General features: G+C 47.5%; 1 protein-coding gene and 1 non-coding gene across 10 annotated transcripts in view; both read left to right on the forward strand.

Annotated features, from left to right (window-relative positions):
* The window catches only part of FHOD3 (formin homology 2 domain containing 3), a 521,378-nt gene that overhangs the window by 8,686 nt on the left and 494,306 nt on the right, over positions 1-18,386 (forward strand). The gene's annotated exons all lie outside the window — the stretch shown is intronic.
* LOC112581475 lies at positions 8,543-8,649 on the forward strand. The gene has a single exon (XR_003106058.1). It is a non-coding gene; the product is annotated as a U6 spliceosomal RNA (small nuclear RNA).

Raw genomic sequence — 18,386 nt, forward strand, 5'->3', positions numbered from 1 at the left:
CGGGGGTCCTACCCTCATGACCTTATTTAAACCTAATTACTGCCCAAAGGCCATGATAGCATCACATTGAGGAGTAGGGCCTCAACATATTGCAGAGACACATTCACTTCCTGACAGCCAACACGCGTTATAAAATTGTACATATGGAAATGTAGGTAAGAAATGTTTAAGATGGAACGAGTAGCTTCCTTCTCCCAGACCTGCTCGCTACACCCCTTCTGCATCTCCCTCTTTGGAAACACCATGAGAACTGCTCGTCAGCCTCAGTTCCTCTGCGCCTATCCCATCCCTTGCTTTCCATTCCCGAGTCATCCGGGCTCCCATCTGGACTCTGTATGTAAGTGCTCTGATCTACCCCCCAACCTGCTTTCTCTGCCGCCGCCGCCTTCTTGCTGGTGGTTTCCCATTATTATCAGGGTAAAGTCACAGCTTGTCACAGGACACCCAGGCCTCTCTGGGACCTGGCCTCCTGTCTGCCACTCCCAGTCGGTCCTGACCATCCTTCCCTCCCCATCACTCGCCATCCCTCGCTGTGCTGAAATGCTTGCAGTTTCACAGAGAGGCTGCCCTGGTGGTTCAAGCCCGTGGCTCTCCCCAGTCTGCCCCTCCACCCTCCAGCTTGGAGGGAGACCATGCCTGCGGGTCATCTCCGCTGCCTTTCATGGCCCCCTCCCCGTCCCGTGCAGGCCTCTTGCCTCCTCCCACCTGTCACGCTCTGGTTCTTCATCCCTTCTCACCATCTCCCCACCAGCTATAAACCTTCAGTAGCAGAAAGTGCATTTCAACTCCCCACTCAGCTCCGAGTTCCTCGAAGAGTGCCTGATACACAATAAGCCCCAATAAAAGAACCAAAGAAAGTTAAGTGAAAAAGTGCAGCTGTATTTATATACACAATGACTCTGCAACAGGAGGGCCTTCAAGAGCCAATATCCTCACATCTTTTTCAGGTTCCTAACCTCCAAACGTGATTTGCATGTCATAGTTTCCCTCACAAACTGTGGCTGAGTGAGGTATAACCAGCTCTTCAGAGCCTCAAAACCTTATTTTCTGGTCTCCTCCACACCAAGCCCAGGCCATCCCCTGAGGCAGGAAGCCTGGGGTTGGCCAGAGAAGGCCCACTGTCGGTCAGCATCGTTTCTTGTTGCCTTGGCAGGGGTGGGCGCGTGCTCCGGGGCCCTCCTGGGTGGGGGTCCCGAGGTCTGCTCCGTGGGGCCAGGCTTGAGGCCTGTAGGGCCAGGTGGGGGAGCACTGACTCATGCCCGTTTTCCCATTTGTCCCCGAGCCTTCCTGGTTGACTGCTGCTGCCCAGGCTGGGCGCAGGGAGGGCGAGGAGAGTTGTGAGCTGGTGTGTGTGTCTGGGGCGGGGGGTAGGGGACAGAGGTGGCCGCAGTGAGTGGTGGGGATTCCGAGCAGAGGGTGGATCTGGGAGACTGGAGGGGTGCCTGCAGAGTCCAGCCACCCTTCTCGCCCCCGGGGGAGATTCAGGTCTTTGCCAACCGCGGTGGCTATGGGGAGATTTTATTTCAGGCGATGGCACTCACCTAAGAGGGATCTATTACCCCTTTTCAGGATCAGATGGTAGCTGCAGCCACAGGAGAGCCTGGCTGGCTTCAGATCGCAGCTTCCATAAATCACCAGCCCCTCTGGCTTCTGCACGACCAGGGAGTTTCTCAGTGGCTGGTGTCTGAGTGCCCTGTGCCTGGAGGTGAGGAGGCCCGTCTAGTCCTCTTGGGGTCTCCCATTCAGATTTAGCAGGCCGGGTGTCTGGGGGCAGGGAAAAGAGAGCAGCTGGGCACCCTGTCCAGAACAATAGTCATGGGTATGAGTGGTTTTTTGTTCCCAGAATTGGGTGCATTTTTGTGGACGGTGATTCATCCCTGAATATGCCAGGAGCAGAACCACGGCGTGTCTGTGCAGTTCACAAGGCGCTGGGACGCAGGCTCGCCTGGCTGGTCCTCACACAGCCCTGCAGGAGGGGGAGATGGGCTATGTAGGCCCTGTCTCCAAGTTGAGAAAACTAAAGTCACATTGCTTTCAGGACTGAAACATAAAGATGGCTAGAGCTCACATACATGTCTTCTGACTTCAGGCTCACTACGGAGTGAACACATCTTGGGGGATATTTCTGCTGAGTTCATAGACCTCACAGGTAACAACTTGGTGATTATTATAATTTTATTTTTTTTGAGAGCTGGGGAGCAGGCGGGGCTGAGTGGGAAGCTTTATTTCTATCGATGCCACTGATCCCAGCACATGATAATCATCTCCTTTATTGTGGTGCTTGGTTGGAGAAATAAGTCAGAAAAGTGAAATGGCCTCTGAAGGCAGCATGTGACTCACGTCTAAGTGTGATGTAGGCAGCCTGGCCTGTAGCAACGTCAGAAGTGGGAAAACTCCACGTGGACCGTGCAGTCCAGAAAGCCTCCTGGAGAGAGCGGTGGGGTGTTAGTGGGTGAAAGGAAATGGGAAGGCCGTCCATGTGGGTGAGAAGCAGATGGAAGGCGTGTGGAGATCAGGTGCGGATGGCTCTGGGTGAGTGAGAAGGGCCTGCTAGCTGTGGGCCACAGGCTGGGGTGCTACCAGCTGTGAGCACAAGACTGAGAAGTTACTTCCATTCCATGTAGGGAAACATGAAGGGAAAGAAAGGGAACAGGAGAAAAAGCCAGAAATTTGGGAAGGAAATGATTATAGAGAAAAATCTAGGGAAGGGGGAAACAGGGAAAGGAAGACAGAGTAGGATGGTCAGGCAGTGGCCACAAAGCCACCTTGTGAGGAATGCCCGGGAGGACCAAGAGCTCGGGACCTGCCACGAGGGGCACCTGGCCTGGGCCCTGGGCAGGGTCTCTCAAAGCCCACGGCCACGTCACCGCTGATTCCTGGTGGGCTGAGGGGCTCGCCAGCGAGGCTTCAGGTATGACCCTTTCTCCCACCTTCCTTGCTTTTGTGGGTGTCTGCTCAGTGTCAGGCTCTGTTGGGGCTAATGCAGGCACCAGAGTGAGTGAAACAAGAGTCAGTGAAGTGGCTGGGCCCCAGTTCCAGCCCGATCCCTCTCCTCACACTTTGGAACGTAGCATCTCCCTTGTGGGGCTGTTGTGAACAAAACCAAAAATGGATCCTGCTATTGAGTGTCCCTGGGGACTGCCACTTGGCTTTCGTGGTCTCCAGCCCTACTGCTCCGTGGGCCTGGGCAGGCTGTGCTTCTCTTTTCCTGGACACCCCCACCCTGTCCCTCCTCCGTAGTCTCCCCCGCCTCCCCTGCCGCTGCAGAGACAAAGCAGAACCTTCGTCTGCAGCTCCTGCCCCCACTAGCCTGTCTCCCCCTCTCCATGTGCCCCCTCCTTCCTGACAGGGCAGCTGTGTCCCCTCTCCTGGCCGGGCCAGGCCCCTTTCTGCTGGATCTTCAACCCCTGCTTCCCTCTGGTATCCCTTCTTTACTTGCAACGGACTAACACCTCCTTCATCCAGTATTCCACCCCGCTTCCTGTCTTCTGCCTTCACCTCTCCTCCAGCCCAAGTGTCTTTCGAGCTTGTCTGAGCCTCTCTGTCTGGCTCCCTCCCCACCAGCCCAGCTACAGTGCCCTTGCTGTGGTGTGTGTGTGCTCAGTCGTGACTGACTCTCTGTGACCCCAAGGACTGTAGCCTGCCTGGCTCTCCTGTCCATGGAATTCTCCTGGCCTGGGCTGTCATTTCCTTCTCCAGGGGATCTTCCCAACCCGGAGATTGAACCCAGGTTGCCTGCAGCTCCTATACTGGCAGGCGATTCTTTTACCACTTGTGCCACCTTGTCACTCATGCCCAGACACATTCCAGCCTTTATCTCACTTAATCTCTAAGCGGCACTTGCCGTTCCCGAGCATCTCCTCTGAGGAACGCTCGCTGTCCCAGGTGTGATGGTGAGCGATCCACCTTGCCTGTGTTCGTCAAGCTTTCTGCTCCCTCCCGCCCTCAGCTCTGTCCCAGGACCAGGCCTTCTTGCAGCTTACCTCCTTTCCTGGGTAGCTTCCGAGGGCTTTCTGACAGCCCCCTCATTGGCATCTGGGGTCCCATGCTATCTCTCTGGTCTTGAGTCCAGCTCCCCAGCTGCCCCGGACAGCTCCTCTTGGGTGTCCTGGAGACGCTGAATTCACACTGTTTCCATGTGGGATCGTGATATCTTCCCCCAGACCCGTCCTGCCTCAGTGAGGAACATGACTGTCCGACCAGCTGCCGAAACCCAGAACCGCCCCCCAACCCTGACTCTCATCTCTTAGCCGTCACAGTCTGGTGATTCTGGCACTTCTCTCCCCATTCCATGGATAGTTCTTAGCTATAGAAAATGCTCAGTAGAGGATGAAATGGATGAAAAATAGACACGATGGTATATGAGGAAATATGTGTCACATGGCAGTTGTCCTTGGCTGTGAACACATCACTCCGAAGCACAGAAGCACTCTTAAGTTACTTACAACATTTTTATTATTGCTCACGATTTCCTTGGACCAGGTATTTTGGGACAACTCTGAGCACTTTTGGCTCAGAGCCTCTCATGAGGCTGCAGCGAGGTGATGGTGGAGCCCAGGACCATCTCAGAGGCTCTTCAGTTGAAAGTTTGGTGTCCGAACCAGGAAGATGCAAATAACTGGGAGTTCCTTGAGCATCTCTCTCTGTCACTTTGGTCTCTCTACCAGATACCTTTAGCATGGCGGCTTCCAGATAGCTAGACTTCTTATGTGGCCATTCAGGGCTCTAAAGAGTGAGGCCCAGGATCAGGTGATGTTGTATCACTTTTCCTAACCATCACTCTCCTTGCGCTGTACTCCTTAGAATCAAGTTGCTGAGCCTGGCCCACATTCAAGGGCTGGGGAACTAGATACTATTGTTTTCTGGGAGAAGTGTCAAAGAATTTGTGAACTTTTGAAAAATAAATCTATACACAGTGAAATTCATTTTTATTTTTGATGTTCAATCCTGTGAATTTTAATATACCTATTGGCTTTTTAATTGAAGTATAATTGACTTACAGTATTTTACATTTCAAGTGTACAGTATTGTGATTCAGTACGTTTTTGGAGGTTATGCACCAGAACAAGTGTAGATTCTGTAACTACCACCGGATACAGAGCAATTCCAGCAACGTGGAGGATTTCCTAGGCCTTCCCCATTGTAGTCAGACACCCCCTTACCCCCATTCCTGGTAGACAGGGATCCGTTCTCTCCTTATAGCTTTGCTCTTTCCCAGAAAGCCATCCATAGAGATAAAATTGTTTGTATGTAACCTTTAGAGACTGGCTTATCTCACTCTGCACAGTACCCGTGTGATCCATCTAAGGTGCATTGGTGGCTCATTCCTTTTTCATGACGAGTGAGATTCCATTGTATGGATGAACCAGTTTTGGCTCAGTGATAAAGAATCCGCCTGCAGTGCGGGAGATGCAGGAGACGCAGGTTCTGTCCCTGGGTTGGGAAGATCCCCTGGTGGAGGGCATGGCAATCCACCCCAGTATTCTTGCCTGGAGAATCCCATGGACAGAGGAGCCTGGTGGGCTACAGTCCATGGGGTTGCAAAGAGTCGGACACGATTGGAGCGACCGAGCACGCATGCACCGGTTTGTTTATCCTTTCACTTGTTCAAGGGCATCTGTGTTGTTTCCAGTTTTCGGTGGTTACAAATAAAGCTGCTCTACGCATTTGATCTGCAGGCTGATCTCTTTGCTTCTTTGTGTCATACCACCTTTTCTGCTCTACTGATTTGGGTGGAGATTTTATGGGAACATAAATTTTCATTTTGCTAGGATAAATCCCTAGAATTGGGATGACTTTTTGGCAGAGGTTTACCTGGCTCTTTCCTTAGCAGGACTGTCAGGAGGTTTTTACTTCTTGGGCAAAATACCCTTGGTCAGAAGAATTCGTTATTCGAGTCTTTGGACTTCAGAGTATAATTACTTTTGAAAACACTGCCCACAGAAAGGACCATTCATTTAAAAGTCGCTTACAGTTATTTTTTATTTTTAAGGCTTCAAGGCCCTGCCGTGGCTGCATCGGGTGTCCCCCGCCTCAGCCTGGTCCCCCTGAGGGCTGACGTCACCCTGCACTCACGCCACACTCTCATCCTGTAACTCTACAAAGGGGCGATGACCCCATGGAGCACAAATCACCCGAAATTCCGTAGTTGGCAAAATACCATAAATAAATGAAGAGCAGCCTTGGAGAATGCTAGCATATGAAAACTGCACTTTGATCACGGAGTGTAGAGATGAAGTAAGCAGAAGTGGGGGCAGGGTAGGCAACTGAGGGGGTGCTTCTCTTCCCCTGAAAGTCAGAGACCAGGCCTGAAGTGAGGGAGGTGGCTGGGAACCATAGGAGAGGAGGCATATTTAAGTTCAGAGGCAATAATATGAAAGATCCAGTTTTTGAATGACTTTGACCTTTTTACCAAGGAAAAGCTCCATGTCCAGAAGGTTGCTAAGATCTCAAGATGTCCTTCATCTGAGCTTTCTGCTCACCCCATTTGTGCTTGCCTGGATGAGCCTGGGAGCCTGCCTGAAATACACAGAGCCCCCCTTTCAGCTCCCTTTCCATTCTGTGGCAGTGCCTGGGAATACCTACCTTCCCGAGGGCACTAGAGTACGTAAATTAAGTCAAGGACCTAGAGGGAGGAGTTCTATGCAGCTCTTCAGGTACCTTTAGGAACCGAAGTTGTCACCACATGCATCCTTTAGGAAAAGGAAGTTCAGTGTGAAATCTGACCTGTGCAGCAGTCTTTTACTCACCTCGCACAGATGTGAGTTCTTGCTCTTTGTCAGGTTCTTTGCAGTGTATTTGAAAGTCAAAGAAGAATAAAGCATGGGCCATGCTGTCAAGAACGCAAAGGCCATGATGGCAACAGGCTGGCCTCATGTCCTAACCGTAAGTACCACTTTACCGCTATGAAAAGTGCATTCAGAGCTCCAGACAGCCAAGTCATGGTGAACTTATACCCATTGCCTCCTGGGTATAAGTTGGGGACTTTGCTTATGCAAGAAGTTGTGATTTGGCCTTGATTTAGGCGAGTTTCATTAGACCCCTTTGGTTATGCCGAGATGTTGAGGACATCATCAGCATCATAGCTGCCCCCCTGAGAAATCAGCCCCCCTCTTTCTTCTCCAGCCTTGGGACTTTTCCTGGTTTCTGTCCATTTCCTTGGTCACTTAAGAGCTCTGTATTCCAGATTCGGCCTCTGGTGACCCAAGTCTTTCTGCTCTAATGCATCTTCCTAATTCCGAGTCTCTTGGTTCCCTTGTTCACTCTCTGTGTAGAAACTTTCACCAGGTTCCCTTACAGATGAAAGTGGGGGGCTTCTGCAGAGGGGATGTGGGAGTTAAGGTGGATCTGGGGGCCTTGGGCACATCCCGAGATTCTGAACTTTGCTTGTAGCATTAGAATTCATGCACAGTCTTTGGGTCGGAGGGCCCAGAGATAAAAGCCCAGTGCTTTGGGGGCCCCAGTGCTTTGTGGGTGCTCACACGTGCACCCCATGAGTTCCTGCCCCATGCCTACCTGCAGAGAGACACCCCTCCCACCCTCCTGCACTGTCCCAGGGAACTGGATTGGTGCTCAGCCAGGCAAAGCCTCCATCTCATCTGTCATCAGCCTGACTTTGGGAAGCAGGATCTTGGTGTCCTGGTTGGGTGTCCCTGTCCCCTCCCTGGTGAGCCACCTCCAAGGCTGTGACCTGCCAGGCCGGCCAGTGGCGGCTGATGAGACCAGGAGTAAGAGCTAATCCCAGGCTGAGGGGCGGGAAGGGAGGGAGGTTCTTTGTGTCTGGGGCTCTGGGGTCTGTGAGCCTCTCTTCTCCCCCTACCCTTCCTTGGATAGCTGTTGCTTTCATTTCACCAGAGTTCCTGCCCGGTGCTTGAAGCAGAACAGGCCATTAAGTCAATGCATGCCATTCTGCAAAGTCTAAACAGTTTAAATTCATCATTCTGGGCAGTGTTTGGTGATTGGAGTTTGCCAAAGCAGGGGGATCGGTGCGGGACGAGGAGAGGTTTTGCCCCCCTTCACACCCAGGACCCTGCTCTCTTCTGCCTTCTCGAGCGGGTGCAGGGGATTGGGCTTCACCACGTTGAAGTTGTGGGAAGCAGTGAAGTTCCGGGCTGCAATGGGATTGCTCTCATTCTACTGCCTGGGTCATGGGGGCTAAAGATCCACCTGACGGGGAGAGGCTCTGCTCTGAGGCCTTGCGGAGCTGTCTGTGCACATTCCACAGCGTATTTTGGTCATAATGATCCATCATTGTTGAAGGACCTTAGGTGTCATTAGCATTTTAATAGTTTCTGATCAATTTCCACTTCTGAGGTGGCGCTGGTGAGAAAGAACATACCTGCTAACGCAGGAGACATAAGAGACCCAGGTTCGATCACTGGGTTGGGAAGATCCCCTGGAGGAGGAAATGGCAACCCACTCCAGTATCCTTGCCTGGAAAATCCCATGGACAGGGGAGCCTGACGGGCTACCATCCTTTGGTTGCAGAGTTGGACAGGACTGAACAACGAAGCACAGCACGTAGTTGATTAGCAGTGTTGTGATGCTGATTTTGGCAGCACGTATACTAAAATTGGAACGATACAGAGAAGATTAGCCTGGCCCCTGTGCAAGGATAACTCACAAATTCGTGAAGCGTTCCATATTTTTAACATTATCCCCAATACCTGCCACCCCAGTCTTAGTTGGTGGTGGAAGAATGGTCTCAGAACTGTTTGACTCTATTGGCCATTTAAGTTTAAGAGTAAAAGCCTGGTTAATGATAACAGGGCATCGTAAAGCCTTCAGAAGGAAAGGAGTATGTTTTGTGGAACATTTGTTTTGTGTGTGGCAGTTTTAAGTCACTTGTTTTTAAAATCAGTACTTTTAAATGGAAACAACTTGACCGAAGGTCTGTCACAGAATTTGAGATCCATTTTAAAAAGATTAGTGAGAAAACAAAATATTGTGTTAGTTTCAGGGGTACTACAACATGGTTCAGTTATGCATATACAAGTATCTATTCTTTTTCAAATTCTTCCCTCTTTTACTGTGTTTCTTAATACTGAGCAGAGTTCCCTGTGCTGCATGGTAGGTCCTCAATGGTTATTAATTTTAAATATTGCTGATCCTCTTGCTATGTATTGTATTTCCAGAATGTATAAAATTATTGCTTTCCCCTCACTTTAAATCACCTTGGAGAAGGAAATGACAACCTGCTCCAGTATTCTTGCCTGGGAAATTCCATGGACAGAGGAGCCTAGCGGGCTGCATACAGTCCATGAAGTCGCAAAGAATTGGACATGACTAGTTATGTGCACCAGAGAAGGCAATGGCACCCCACTCCAGTACTCTTGCCTGGAAAATCCCATGGATGGAGGAGCCTGGTGGGTTGCAGTCCACGGAGTCGCTAAGAGTTGGACACGACTGAGCGACTTCACTTTCACGCATTGGAGAAGGAAATGGCAACCCGCTCCAGCGTTCTTGCCTGGAGAATCCCAGGGACGGTGGAGTCTGGTGGGCTGCCCTCTATGGAGTCGCACAGAGTCGGACACGACTGAATTGACTTAGCAGCAGCAGCAGCAGTTATGCACGCACACACACACTTTAACTCAGAGAGCTATGGCCAGTCCCTGGGTCAGGCACAGGGGTTCATGAGAAGGTGAGGAGAAGCCAGCACCCTTTGGGGGACTGCCCGGTGCCCAGGAACTGAGTGAGTGTGTGTGGTTGGTAACACACCCAGTGTGCACGTGACTCCTCCTCTTTCTTGCTGTGAGGCTGGATCACTGAAGTGGGGGGGGAGGGGCAGAGCCTTCCAAGAGGGTGGCAGCAATTGGGGTAGAAGGCAGACAGCAGGTGTCGGGGCCCAAGGTCAGGTAAGAGGAGGGATGGATGGTGAAAATGGAAGAGCATTGGGTGGCCTGAAACTGCCCACCTTCCAGTCCTGCCAGGAGAATGGTCAAAGGAACCCCCTGCTTCCTCTTGGGAGGATGACACGGGGAGGGACATACTTAGGGAATCTCCAGGAGGGTGGTGTATCGTGTCTGTTTTCTTCACTGCTGAATCCCAGGTTGGCCCTGCTTTAACGAGGTGGGGGATGGACACGGGGAGCGAGCCTCGAGCGGAGACATCGGAGGAGCAGGGCGGCCCTGGAGCCTGCAGAGATGAAAGGATGGGCAGGTTCACAGGGGAGCTGGAAGGTTTAGTGTTGGACATGTAAAGTTGAGACTGCAGGGTCCAGCCAGCCAGCCCCTTCTGCTCATCACCAACCCGTCTCCTGGAGGCCAGGGCGCCTTCAGGAGGCTGTCTCCATTTCCAGTGGCCTGCAGGGCCCCCTCCTCTGTCCAGTCTGTCCCTTTGCATTTTCCATCTTATGTTTTATGCTTCAGCAGACCGGCCGCCTTAGTCCCTCACATTCCTTGCTGTTTCACGCTGGCCTGCCCTTGCTTTGCCTTCACCCCACCCTCTGTCCCAGCCCCCTCCTCCTGGTTAGGTCATCACCTTCTCTTTACACAGATGGCTCTGGTACAAACTCATTCATTCATTCCACGGACACTTATTGCTGCCTGTAAAGTGTCAGATGTGACTGCTGGGTGCTGCCACCTGCCCCCATTCCCCCACCCTCCAGGCCACATAGGTGCTCCTTCTGAGCACACCTTTGAATCTCTGTTCAGTCCAGCGTAATGGTTTAAAGCACAGGCCTTGTATCCCACAGATATAAAATTTGTATATCTGTGCTTCAATTTGTATATCTACGAAATGGGAATATACAACATCTTCCTTTGGGAAGCGGTCTTCAAGCCTAAAATTAAATTGCCCTGGAAGGCATTTCACACAGCGCTTGGCCCACTCAGAGACAGGGAGGTGTCCTGAGGATGCTTGTCTGTCTTGTAGCATCATGGGGTTGGGATTCCCTGACTGGGTCCCTTTCCTAGGGGACCCAGGGGCTGGCTTCAGGAAGGAAATAGGATTTAGCCAAGTCTGGAGCACAGAGGTGGCGTTAGGTGCATGGGAAAGGGGAGAGTGGGTTAGAGGCATGGAGAGTGAGGAGTATGAGTAGAAGCCAGCGGATGAAGGGTCTGGGATGCCAGACCCCAGTTCTGGCCTTGGTAATCAGGATTTGGTCCATCCATAGTGGGTCCTCATGATCAGCCAATTTGGGCTCAAGATCCGAGGCCTTCAGGCAAACTGAGAAAGGCAACCAATGTATTTGAGTGTCTAGAAAAGCATTTAGGATCTTGTGTAACATATGTGATCACTGAGGGGTGAAAGCGTTTGGGGAGTAGTAGTTTCAGCACTTCCAGAATACTCTGCCAAGAGGACCCAGGGCTGGGGGTGGGCAGGAGGGACTGGAGCTGCTTAAGTGGTGGAACCAGGAGGCAGGTCCGCTGTTTGTGGGATCAAGAGCTTCACTTTGCCTGAAACTCTGGGAGGACTTCCTAGGGCTTCCCACGTGGCACCATGGTAAAGAACCCACCTGCCAATGCAGGAGACATAAGAGATGTGGGTTTGATCCTTGGGTCGGGAAAATCCCCTGGAGGAGGGCATGGCAACCCACTCCAGTATTCTTGCCTGGAGAATCCCATGGACAGAGGAGCCTGGTGGGCTACGGTCCACAGGGTTGTAAAGAGTTGGCCGCGACTGAAGCAATTTAGAATGCAGGCACTGGGGGTGCTAGAATGGGTGGGTAGAGGCATTTTGATATGTCTGGGCTGTGACCTCCCCTCAAGCCAGCAAGGGCTACATTCTATGAGTAATAAAACATGCTAGCTGAAGTCTCCCATTATCTGCAATCTGTCCTCGCAGAAGATCCCATCCACCGCAGTCTTTTAAAGTGTCTTCTTTGCTCATGTTAAGTGGAAGAATTTGCTGGTGCACCCCACAGCAGGACTCTGTGTTCTAAATTTTCCTTACCGTCTGCTTCGCTTGCTGCTGCCAACTCCCCGTCTTTTGTGGCCTGGGTGACTGGTGCCTGGAGAAGAGTGTGTTGAGCTGAGTTGAGAGAAGAAAGCTGGTTTGGTTAGAAGAGTCTTATTTTGGATCCTGTGGCCAACGGCCAAAGTAATTTGACGTGCTTAATTTGATATTCCTGGCTGTCCACAACCTGAATTCAGCCCGTCTTTGTCCTGCTCTGCTGTTCCCTAACACATTGATCTACCAGCTGTTTCTTGCCTTTTCAGGCTCCCTCTTTAAATATCCAGAGAAGGAAATGTCAACCCACTCCAGTATTCTTGCCTGGAGAATTCTATGGACAAAGGAGCCTGGCAGGCTACAGTCCATGGGGTTGCAAAGAGTCCGATACAACTGAGTGACTGTCACTCACTCACTCACTCGTTGAATATCCATAAGGGGAGATCCCTGGCAGTAAATAGAGAAGTTGATTCTGGGCCTTTGTGTCCTAGTGTGTTTTCCAGACTGTATACATTTGGGAAGGTAGGTTTGGGGAGGCAGGAAAAACTTGCCTTTAGGCAGCTGCACCTGCCTCCTGAGCTATTCTGAGTGAGCCACACTCTGTACCAGTGACTAGCTACTCCCTTTCCTCCAAACCTTCCTAGATTGCAGGGTCTGCTCTGACAGTTGCTGTGCCCTCAATGAAGCCTGCTTTGCTGGGCCTGGCCAGAAGTAATCATCCTGCTGCTCGCCCTCCCTCTCTACCTTTCCCCAATTTTCTTTCTCTTTGGATTATGATTTGCTGTTGTTCAGTTGCTAAGTCATGTCCAGCTCTTTGCGACCCCGTGGAATGCAGCATGACAGGCTTTCCTGTCCTTTACCATCTTCCAGAGTTTGCTCAAGCTCATGTTCGTTGAGTCAGTGATGCCATCCAACCATCTCATCCTCTGGCACCCCCTTCTCCTCCTGTCTCAATAATTTTGAATTCCTTTTCCCTTGGGAGAGGAGGGATACTCACTGGCTAGGATCCTGCTTTCATGGATCGTTGTATCCCCTGAAGTGATTGCCACTGCTTCTTTTTCAGTCACTTATTTTCTTTTTACTTTTCTTTTCTTCAAATTTATAGAATTAATTTTTTTTTAATGAGTTTTCCATCCTGGTTCTAGGTTTCTGGTATGTATTTTAGGAAGTGACTGAAGATGAAATCTGTAAAGATCATTTGCATTTCAAGTTTAATTCCTCATGTTACTGTCTAGTCTCTGAGGTCCCCTAGCCAAAAAACAAACAAACAAAAAAAAAACGATTCTTAACCAGCACCGGCTGAGAAGCTGAAAGGCTGAGTAGAACTACAGATAGTCTCATGATGCTGAGGAGATAAAAATGACAAGTTAAGGGCTTATTACAAAGGTGGAGAGATCCTGGAAATACCTCATGGTTATAAATACCCTGTTGCTTCACTCAGGAACCCTGAAGGACTGTATCCTAGGAGAAATGGCTTACTAAAAATAGGCCAACAGTTATAAAGACTGAAACCCAACCTCAAATTAGCTGACCAGAATAGACCAAGTTTACAAAGATTGAAACCAAGCCTTGAATCAGCTCAACCGCTGATTGGATTAAGATAATCTATTCCTGATCTAGTTGCCTGCCACAAACTGAAGAAAATCATGTAACAACATCTAGCTCCTTTGCAGTTTTAAATATATTTATATAAAACATTCATCATTTAGCTAAAGAAATACCAGGCATATAAACAGGCAGGATCAAGAGAAGAAAAAGACACTCAAAACAGACCCACAGGTGATGCATATACTCTAATTATCTGATAGACATTAATGTCAGTGATTAATAGATTCAAGAAAGAAAATGAAAAGATGGAGAGTTTCATCAGAGAACTGGAATCTACTTATATATAAAAAATCAGATAGAAATCCTAGAACTGAAATAGTCAGTAATATTAAGCATGCCTGTGTGCTAAGTTGCTTCAGTCATGCCTGACTCTGTGACCCTGTGGACTGTAGCCCACCAGGCTCTACTGTCCATGGGGTTCTCCACTGGTGGATTTAAACAGTGGCATAGATGCAGTTGTAGGGAGATTTAGTGATCTGTAAGAGCAGATAAGTGAGTAGAAATATCCTGCCTAAAACAGGGAGAGAAAAAAAGATGAAAAACAAAGGAAATATCCACCAAAACTAAATGATACATAATGAAAAGGCCTAACACACATGTAATTGAAATCCCAGAAAAATAATGGAAGAAGTAAAATTCCAGGAGATACTAACGGAATTTTCTGAAAACAATGAAATATACCAAGCCACAAACTCAAGTAGTACTGTAAACCCCAAGCAAGAGAATATAAAGAAAAAAGAAATTTATCAGTAATATTTCTGAAAACCAAAGACAGAAATGAAATCTGAAAGCAGTCCAAGCAAAAAGACATAATTACCTTCAAAGAAAGAACAGGAAGACTGACAACTGAGTCCTTAACTGTAATGATGGACTCCAGAAAGCAAATATGTCTTGAAACTGTTGAAATGTTTCAATCTAGATTTCCCTCACAGATTTCACAGATTTCCCTCTAGATTTCACAAAGGTGAAATAAAATCATTTCTAGACAAGTAGAGACTGAATTTATTGTCAGCAGACTCACTCTAAAAATAGTAAAAGGAGTTCTTCAGAAAGAGGCATATGACCCCAGATAGAGGCGTGGATATGTAGACGGGAATGAAAATCAGTGGATAAAGTAAATACATGAGTAAATCTAAATGAACTGCTGACTGTACAGATGTCTCATGGGATTAAAGTACATGTAAAAACAAAATATACAACAAGGAACAGTAGAAAAGAATGAGGGGGATAAATTGAATTAAAGTGTTTTAAAACTCTTATTTTCTGGAGAACAGGAAGGTGTTAGTCAATTATAAGTCAAGGATGTTGTTTACATGATACCCTTAAAATAACAGTAAAAGAATATAAAGTTAACCTAGTAGAGAAGGAGATTTTTAAAAATGCAAGATTAACCTTGAAGAGGTTGAAAATTGAAATAATTGAGAGAAGAAGGGACATTAAACATAAAGGACAAATAGAAAGCAAACAGAACATAGATTTAAATCCAGATCTATCAGTAATTATATTAAATGAAAATGGACTAAATATTCCAATTAAAACTCTTTAGTTGTGAAACTTATTTTTAAAAAATGCAGCAAAATCCAATTAGATGCTACTTGCAAAAAGATGTTAAGTACAGAAATACAGGAAAACTGATAGTAAATGAATGTAAGAAAGATATACCAAGCAAAAAAGGTGATATTGGAAATGACACAACATATACCATAAGATAGACTTCCCAGGTGGCTCAGTGGTAAAGAGTCCACCTGCCAATGCAGGAGATGCAAGTTGGATCCCTGGGTCAGGAAAATCCCTGGAGGAGGAAGTGGCAACCCACTCCAGTATTCTTGCCTGGAGAATTCCATGGACAGAGGAACCTGTTGGGCAACAGTCCATGGGATTGCAAGGAGTTGAACACAACTTAGTGAGCGTGGACTTCCCTGGTGGCTCAGACGGTAAAGCGTCTGCCTACAATGCGGGAGACCTGGGTTCAATCCCTGTGTCAGGAAGATCTCCTGGAGAAGTGAATGGCAACCCACTCCAGTATTCTTGGACTTCTGGTGGCTCAGATGGTAAATCGTCTGTCTACAATGTGGGAGACCCGGGTTCAATCCCTGGGTTGGGAATCCCCTGGAGAAGGAAATGCAATCCACTCCAGGACTATTGCCTAGAAAATCCCATGGACAGAGGAGCCTGGTAGGCTACAGTCCATGGGGTCGCAAAGAGTTGGACACGAATGAGCGACTTCACTTTAGTGAGTATGAGACTTTAAGTCAGAAAACACTTCTAGTTAAAAAGAGGGGCAATTCATCAGGGAGATACCAGAAAACCTATTTGTTTGCATCTAGTTATAGAATGTATAAAATTGCAAGAAAAAATAGACAAATTTATAATTAGAGTGGGTTTTAGCATACTCTTAGTAACTGATTGCAGAAGCTGACAAAGAAATCTGTACAGCTATAGAAGATTGGAATCAGTTCAGCTGCTCGGTCATGTCTGACTCTTTGCGATCCCATCGACTGCAGCAAGCCAGGCTTCTCTGTCCATCACCAAATCCCGGAGCTTACTCAGACTCATGTCCATCGAGTCGGTGATGCCATCCAACCATCTCATCCTTTGTCATCCCCTTCTCCTCCTGCCTTCAATCTTTCCCAGCATCAGGGTCTTTCCCAATGAGTCAGTTCTTCACATCAGGTGGCCAAAGTATTGGAGTTTAAGCTTCAACATGAAGTCCTTCCAATGAATATTCAGGACTGATTTCCTTTAGGATTGACTGGTTGGATCTCCTTGCAGTCCAAGGGACTGTCAACAGTCTTCTCCAACACTACAGTTCAAAAGCATCAGTTCTTTGGTGCTTAGCTTTCTTTATAGTCCAACTCTCTCATCCATACACGTCTACTGGAAAAACCATAGCTTTGACTAGATGGACCTTTGTTGGCAAAGTAATGTCTCTGCTTTTCAGTATGCTGTCTAGGTTGGTCATAGCTTTTCTTCCAAGGAGCAAGCATCTTTTAATTTCATGGCTGCAGTCACCCTCTGCAGTGATTTTGGAGCCCCCCAAAATAAAGTCTCTCACTGTTTCCATTGTTTCCCCATCTATTTGCCATGAAGTGATGGGGCCAGATGTCATGATCTTAGTTTTCTGAATGTTGAGTTTTAAGCCAGCTTTTTCACTCTCCTCTTCCACTTTAATCAAGAGGCTTTTTAGTTATTCTTCGCTTTCTGCCATAAGTGTGGTGTCATCTGCATATCTGAGGTTATTGATATTTCTCCCGGCAATCTTGATTCCAGCTTGGGCTTCATCCAGCCTGGCATTTTTCATGATGTACTCTGCATATAAGTTAAATAAGCAGGGTGACAATATACAGCCCTGACGTACTCCTTTCCTGATGGAACCAGTCTGTTGTTCCATGTCCAGTTCTAACTGTTGCTTCTTGATCTGCATACAGATTTCTCAGGAGGCAAGTCAGGTGGTCTGGTATTCCCATCTCTTTCAGAATTTTCCACAGTTTATTGTGATCCACACAGTCAAAGGCTTTGGCATAGTCAGTAAAGCAGAAGTAGCTGTTTTTTCTGGAACTCTTGCTTTTCTGATGATCCAGCGGATGTTGGCAGTTTAATCTCTGGTTCCTCTGCTTTTTCTAAATCCAACTTGAATATCTGGAAGTTCACGGTTCACGTACTGTTGAAGCCTGGCTTGGAGAATTTTGAGCATTACATTGCTAGCGTGTGAGATGAGTGCAATTGTGTGGCAGTTTGAACATTCTTCGGCATTACCTTTCTTTGGGATTCGAATAAAAACTGGCCTTTTTCAGTCCTGTGGCCACTGCTGAATTTTCCAAAATTGGAATACTAATAAGCAAAATATCCTAACTGATTATATAGACCACTACACCCAAGGATTGTGGAATACATGTTGTTTACAAATGCACATGGCACATAATTTAGCATATTTGGGTCTTAAAGAAATTTATTCCATAAATAAAACCCTTCCTATAAAGAAATCTCAGTCTCACATGTCTTTGATAGTGAATTTGCCAAATATTTAGAGAAGAAGTAGGACCAATCTTATACTGAGTCCTCTGGAGAATGGAAAAAGAGTTGAACATTTCCCTGTTCATTTTATGAGACTAGCATAACCCTGAACCCCAGACTTGACAAGGACATTACAAGAAAGGAAAACTGTCTAGGTCAATCTCTTTCATAAGTGAAGATATAAATCTGAACAAAATATGGGCAAAATAATTTCAACAGTATATTCAAATGATGGGCTTCCCTATTGGCTCAGTCAGTAAAGAATCCATCTGCAATGCAGCACACCTGGGTTTGATCCCTGGGTTGAGAAGATCCCCTGGAGGATGGCATGGCAACCCACTCCAGTATTCTTGCCTGGAGAATCCCCAAGGACAGAGGGGCCTGGCAGGCTACAGGCCATGCGGTCGCAAAGAGTTGGACACAACTAATTGACTAAACACACATATTCAAATGATGGGACAGAGCACCAAAATTCAGTCTAGAAATGAAATATTTGGTTTAATATTAAAGTGCATTGTTATTCAATATGCTAACAGTCTGAAAGATAAAAATAATTTGCTCACAATACAGAAAAAGCATTTGATAAGGTTTGTACTCATTTATGATAAAAAACAACCTTAAGAAACTTGGATCTCCGTGAACCGCTGATATTGATAAAAGATATCTTTTAAGAAATAGAGCAAACATTATATTTAATGGTAAAATTTTGAAAGCCCTGAAATTGAGACTGAGATAGGGAAGTTAGCTGTAATCACTTCTTTTCAGCAAAAATTAGAAAATAAAAATGACAGGAGTCAAATCATCACATATCTAGGGATACATTTGACCAAAGATATTTAAGACCTCTACTTAGATATGGGAGATATTTAAAAACA

This window comes from Bubalus bubalis, chromosome 22, assembly GCF_019923935.1.
Source record: "Bubalus bubalis isolate 160015118507 breed Murrah chromosome 22, NDDB_SH_1, whole genome shotgun sequence".
NCBI lineage: Eukaryota > Metazoa > Chordata > Mammalia > Artiodactyla > Bovidae > Bubalus > Bubalus bubalis.